The sequence below is a fragment of the Crocuta crocuta genome, unplaced genomic scaffold (assembly GCF_008692635.1).
Source record: "Crocuta crocuta isolate KB4526 unplaced genomic scaffold, BGI_CrCroc_1.0 scaffold482, whole genome shotgun sequence".
Lineage (NCBI taxonomy): Eukaryota > Metazoa > Chordata > Mammalia > Carnivora > Hyaenidae > Crocuta > Crocuta crocuta.
Window position 1 is genome coordinate 1,275,936 of NW_027527459.1, and position 5,709 is coordinate 1,281,644.

A 5,709-nucleotide genomic window follows, 5' to 3' on the forward strand; every position below is an offset into this window, starting at 1 on the left:
CCTTAGCTTGTATTTATTACAGCAGCCTTGTATTCCTAGCACAAATTTTATTTTATCTTTCTCAATAACCTTTAATGTGATGTGGTGATCTTTTTGTAAGATTTCATTAAATATTTTTGTATCTTTATTAATGAAAATAGCCCTTGTTTCACTTAGCTATTGCTGCATAACAAATCACTCCAAGCTTAGTGATTTGAAAGAACAATCATTTTATTAGGCTTATGAATCTGTTGGTCTAGAATTCAGATGGAACTAAATAGGGATGAAATTGTCTGTGCTCCCATCCATGATGGCTGAGGCCTTACCTGAGACAGCTTTAATGCTTGGAGGTTACATAAACAGGGACTATAATCATCTGGTAGCTTCTTTATTCCTGTTTGGTGTCTGTCTAGTCTGGAGTAACCTGAAGAAGGCTGGGCACAGCTGGAACTGTTACCTGGAGTATGTACAAATGGTTCTTGCATATGGCTTGGGTTTCTTACAGTATGGCTTCTGGGTTTGGATAGTATCCTGAGCAGGAGTGTCTAGTTCTCTAGTGCTCCAAGTACCCAGTGCAGTTGAATGGTGTTCAGTGACTTGCCTTTAGAAGCATCATTTTTACTGCCTCCAGTCCTAGATAAGGGAACATAGACCCCATTTCTTATTGAAGAGCAGTGTCCAGCATTTTGGGCCATATTTAAAAATCTCACAGTCCCATAATATAGTCTCTTGACATTTATTAACTATATCATGTTTGGGCATAATCTTAAATGTGTTAAATTGATTTAGTTAACATACCTAAGCTGTTGTAAAATACAGAAAAGGACTGAAATCTAGAAATCAGGTAAAATTGTAGAAGATCTGTCAGTCTCTGAGCCAGGTAATTCTTAGAGAAAAATTCCTTTTTACTTTAATGTACATCAAATTGTATATATTTTATTCATTTACTTTGTACCCAGGTTTCATATTGTTGGTATATAAGTTCAGTGTTTTCCCCCTGTGACACTTTGTTTTTGATTAGCTCTTATTTTTCAAAGCTTGGTTTATTTAAAAACAATTTTCATCAGCTTTGTGGTTTCCTCTTCTATTCCCCAAAGAAAAAAGTGTTGCTTTTATTTTTTTAGTTCTGTCCTATTTATAAAAAAATACAATGTTGAAACATCATACTTCACATACTATAAAATTCACCCTTTAAAATGTAAATTCAGTGGTTTTTAGTATATTCGCAGAGTTCTATAGCCATCACTACCGTCTAATTTTAAAATAATTTATTTTTTTTAATTTGAGAGAGAGAGAGAGAGAGAGCGCGCGCGCATGAGCAGGGAAGGGACAGAAGGAAAGGTGGACAGAGGATCTGAACTGGGCTCTGTGGTGACAGCAGTGAGCCAGATGCATGGCTCTAACCTGTGAATCTCAGGATCATGACCTACGCTGAAGTCAGAGGCTCAACCAACTGAGCCACAGAGGCACCCCTAATTTTAAAATATTCTTAAAGAAAGAAACCTTGTGCCTATTAGCAGTCACTTTCTCTTCACCTGTCCCACATCTAGGCTATCACTAATTGACTTTTTATACATAATACCGTTTTGGAGCATTTCATATATATGATCTGTTCAATATATGGTCCTTTTTGAGTTGTTCCTTTGACTTAACATAATGTTTGCAAGGCTCATCCATATTGTATGTATCATAACTGCATTCCTTTTTATTGCCAAATAATATTCTATTTTGTTTATCCATTCATCTTTCGATGCGCATTTTGTTTGTTTCCATTTTTTGGCTATTGTGAGTAAATGCTGTTATAAGTATTGGTGTATAAGTTTTTGTTGGAACATATGTCTTCATTTCTCTTGGGTAGTGCATACTTAGGAGTTGAGTTGCAGGATCATGGTAACTTTTTAACCATTTGCAGAGCTGCCAACCTATTTTTCCAAAGTGGCAGCACCATTATTTGTTCTCACCATTCCATTTCTCATATCTTTGCCAACGTTTGTCACTGTCTGTATTTTTTATTATAGCCATATTAGTTGGTGTGAGTGGTATCATATTATACTTTTTATTTCCATTTCCTTGATGGCCAGTTACATTGAGCATCTTTTGATGAGCTAATGGCCATTTGTGTATCTTCTGTATAGAACCATGTTCAGAATCTTTTTCTGTTTTTTACTGTTTATTTTCTGGAGTGGGGGGAGTGGAGGAAGGAGAGGGAGAAAGAGACAGACAGACAATATGAATATCCAAAGCAGCCTCCACTCTCAGCATGGAGCCTGATGTAGGGCTTGATCTCATGACTGTGAGATCATGACTTGAGCCGAAATCAAGAGTTGGATGCTTAACCTACTGAGCCACCCAGATGCCCTTGTTTGTATTTTTAATTAGATTATTTGGATTTTAAAAATTATTAAATTGTAAGAGTTCTTCATATCGGCATACCTCAGAGATATTGTGGGTTTGGTTCTAGACCACTGCAGTGAAGCAAATAACACAATAAAGCAAGTCAGATGAATTTTTTGGTTTCCCAGTGCATATAAAAGTTATGTTAATACTGAGCTGTGGTCTTTTAAGTGTGCAACAGCATTATGTCTAAACTGTATATACATTTTTAAAATTTATAAAAAATTTTTAAATGTTTTTATTTTAGAGTGAGAATGGGGGAGATGGGCAGAGGGAGAGAGAATTTTAAGCAGGCTCTAAGCTTAGTGTGAAGCCCAACACAGGCTTGATCTCACAACCCTGGGATCACGACCTGAGCTGAAATCAAGAGTCGAATGCTCAATGGACTGAGCCACCCAGGCACCCCTAAACTGTATATACCGTAATTAAAAATTATTGCTAAAAAATGCTAATCATTATCTGAGCGTTTGGTGAGTTGTGATCTTTTTGCTGGTAGAAGATCTTGCCTCAGTGTTGATTGATGGTTGCTCACGGATGGAGGTGGTAGTTGCTGAAAGTTAGGGTAACTGGCAATTTCTTGGAATAAGACAATGAAATTTGCCATATTGATAGACTGTTCCTTTCACAGATGATTTCTTTGTAGCAAGCAATACTGTTTGATAGCATTTTACCTACATCTACAGTAGAACTTCTTTAAAATATGAAGTCAATCTCAAAATCTGCTGCTTTATCATCTAAGTTGATACAATATTCTAAATACTTTGTTGTCATTTCAACAATCTTCAGAGCATCTTCACCTGGAGTACATTCCGTCTCAAGAAACCACTTTATTTGATCGTCTATAAGAAGCAGTTCCTAAAAGTTTTGTCATGGGATTTCAGCAATTCAGTCACATCTTCAGTCTCCATTTCTTCTTCTCTTTTTAGTGTTTTTATTGAGGGATGGGGCAGAGAGAGAGAGAGAGAATGAGAATGAATATCCCAAGCAGGCTCAGTGCTGTCAGCACAGAGCCTGATAGGCAGCTAGATCTCACAAACTGAGGTCATGACCTGAGCCAAAATGAAGAGTCAGATGTTCAACTGACTGAGCTACCCAGGTTCTTCTTCAGGTGCCATTTCTAATTTTAGTTCTTTTGCTATTTCTACCACACCTGCAGTGAAATTTCTATCACATCCACTGGAAGTCTTGAAACCCTAAAAGTCATCTATGAGGGTTACAATCAACTTCTTCTAAGCTCCTGTTAATGTTGATATTTTGACTTCTTCTCATGGATAACAAATGTTCTAAATGGCATATAGAATGATGAATAATTTACAGAAGCTTTCAATTGACTTTGCCCATGTACATCACAGGAATTACCATCTATGGCAGCTACAGCCTGGTGAAATGTATTTCTTAAATAAGAAGATTTGAAAATTGAAATTATTCCTTGATCCATGGGCTGCAAAATGGATTTTGTGTTAGTAGGCATGAAAATAACATAAATCTCATTGTACATTTCCATCAGAGCTTGTGGTTTACCAGATGCTTTGTCAATAAGCAGTAATATTTTGAAAGTAATTTTTTTCCTTAGCAGTAGGCATCAAAAGTGGGCTTCATATATTCAGTAAACCAGGTTGACAGTATGCTTTGTTGTTCCATTTATAGAACATAGGCATAGTAGATTCAGCATAATTCTCAAGGGCCCTAGGATTTTTGAAATGGTAAATGAACACTGACTTCAACTTAAAGTCACCAGCTGTATTAGTCCCTGACAAGAGGGTCAGTCTGTCCTTTGAAGCTTTGAAGACCAGTATTGACTTCTTTTTAGCTAACTATGAAAGTCCAAGATGGTGTCTACTTCCACTATAAGGCTGTTTTGTTTACATTGGAAATTTATTGTTGAGTAGCTACTCTGGTTAATTATCTTATTTAGTTTTCTGGATAACTTATGCAGCTTCTACATCAGCATTTACTGCTTCACCTTGCACTTTCATGTGCACTTTACACTTCATGAACCAACCTCTGCTAGCTTCTGCATTTTCTTCACCTTTCCCTAGCCTTCATAAAATGGAAGAGGGTTGTGAGGCCTTACCCTGGATTAGCCTTTGGCTTAAGGCAGTGTTATGGTTAGTTTGATTATCTTATCCAGACTTCTAAAACTTTCTCCACATCAGCAATACGGCCGTTTCACTTGTTGTCATCATGTATTCACTGAACAACACTTCATTTTCTGTAAGAATTTTTCTTTTGCATTTATAATTTGGCTATTTGGCTCAAGAGGCATGCCTGTCTATTGGCCTGTCTCTGCTTTTGACATGTCTTCTTCATTAAGCTAATCATTTTTGATTTGGATTTAAAATGAGAGATATGCAACTCTTTCTTTCACTTAAACAGTTGGAGGTTATTTGTAGGGTTATTAATTGGTCTAATTTTAATACTAGTATGTCTCCGGGAGTACAGAGGTCTGAGGAGAGGGAGAGAGATGAGGGAATCAGAACGTACACAGCATTTATTAAGTTCACAGTCTTATATGGGCACAATTTATGGTACCCCATAACAACTACAATAGTGACATCAGAGATCCGAGATTCCAATAACAAATATAATAATAATGAAAAAGTTTAAAATATGAGAGAATTACCAAAGTGTGACAGACCCAAAGTGAGCACCTACTGTTGGATAAATGGCTCTGATAGACTTGCTTGACACATGGATGCCACGAACATTTGGTTTGTGAAAACAAAACAAAACAAAACAACCCGCAGTATCTGTGAAGTGCAATAGAACAATATATGCTTTTATATTTTGAGTACAAGTGCCTTACCAGATACATGATTTGCATATATTTTGTCTTTTTCTGTGGATTGTCTTTTCTCATCCTTGAGGGAGTCCTTTGAAATCTAGAAGTTTTCATTGTAATTAAGTGAAATTTGTTTTTTGTCTTTTGTGCTTTTAGTCTAATATCCAAGAATAGTTTGCTTAACACACAGTTATAAGGTTTACTTAGGTGTTTTATAGTTTTAACTGTTATATTTTGGTCTGTAATCCACTTTGAGTTAAAGTTTGTGTATAACATGAAGTAGGGTCCAACTTCATTCTTTCGCATACAGATATCCAGTTTTGCCAGCACCATTTGTGAAAAGACTAGTCTTCATTGAATTGTCTTGGCATCGAAAAATCAAGTAACCATTGATATAAGGGTTTACTTTTGGATTCTCATTTTTATTCTATTGATCTACACATCTATCCTTAAGCCAGTATTATCTTGATTACTGTAACTTTGTAGCATGTTTTAAAATCATGGAGTGTGTGAGTCCTCCAACTTTGTGTTTCCTTTTCAAGATTGTTGGGCTA

General features: G+C 36.2%; 1 protein-coding gene across 1 annotated transcript in view; it reads left to right on the top strand.

Annotated features, from left to right (window-relative positions):
• STAG2 (STAG2 cohesin complex component) overlaps window positions 1-5,709 on the top strand; it is a 123,926-nt gene that overhangs the window by 56,437 nt on the left and 61,780 nt on the right. The window lies entirely within an intron of this gene.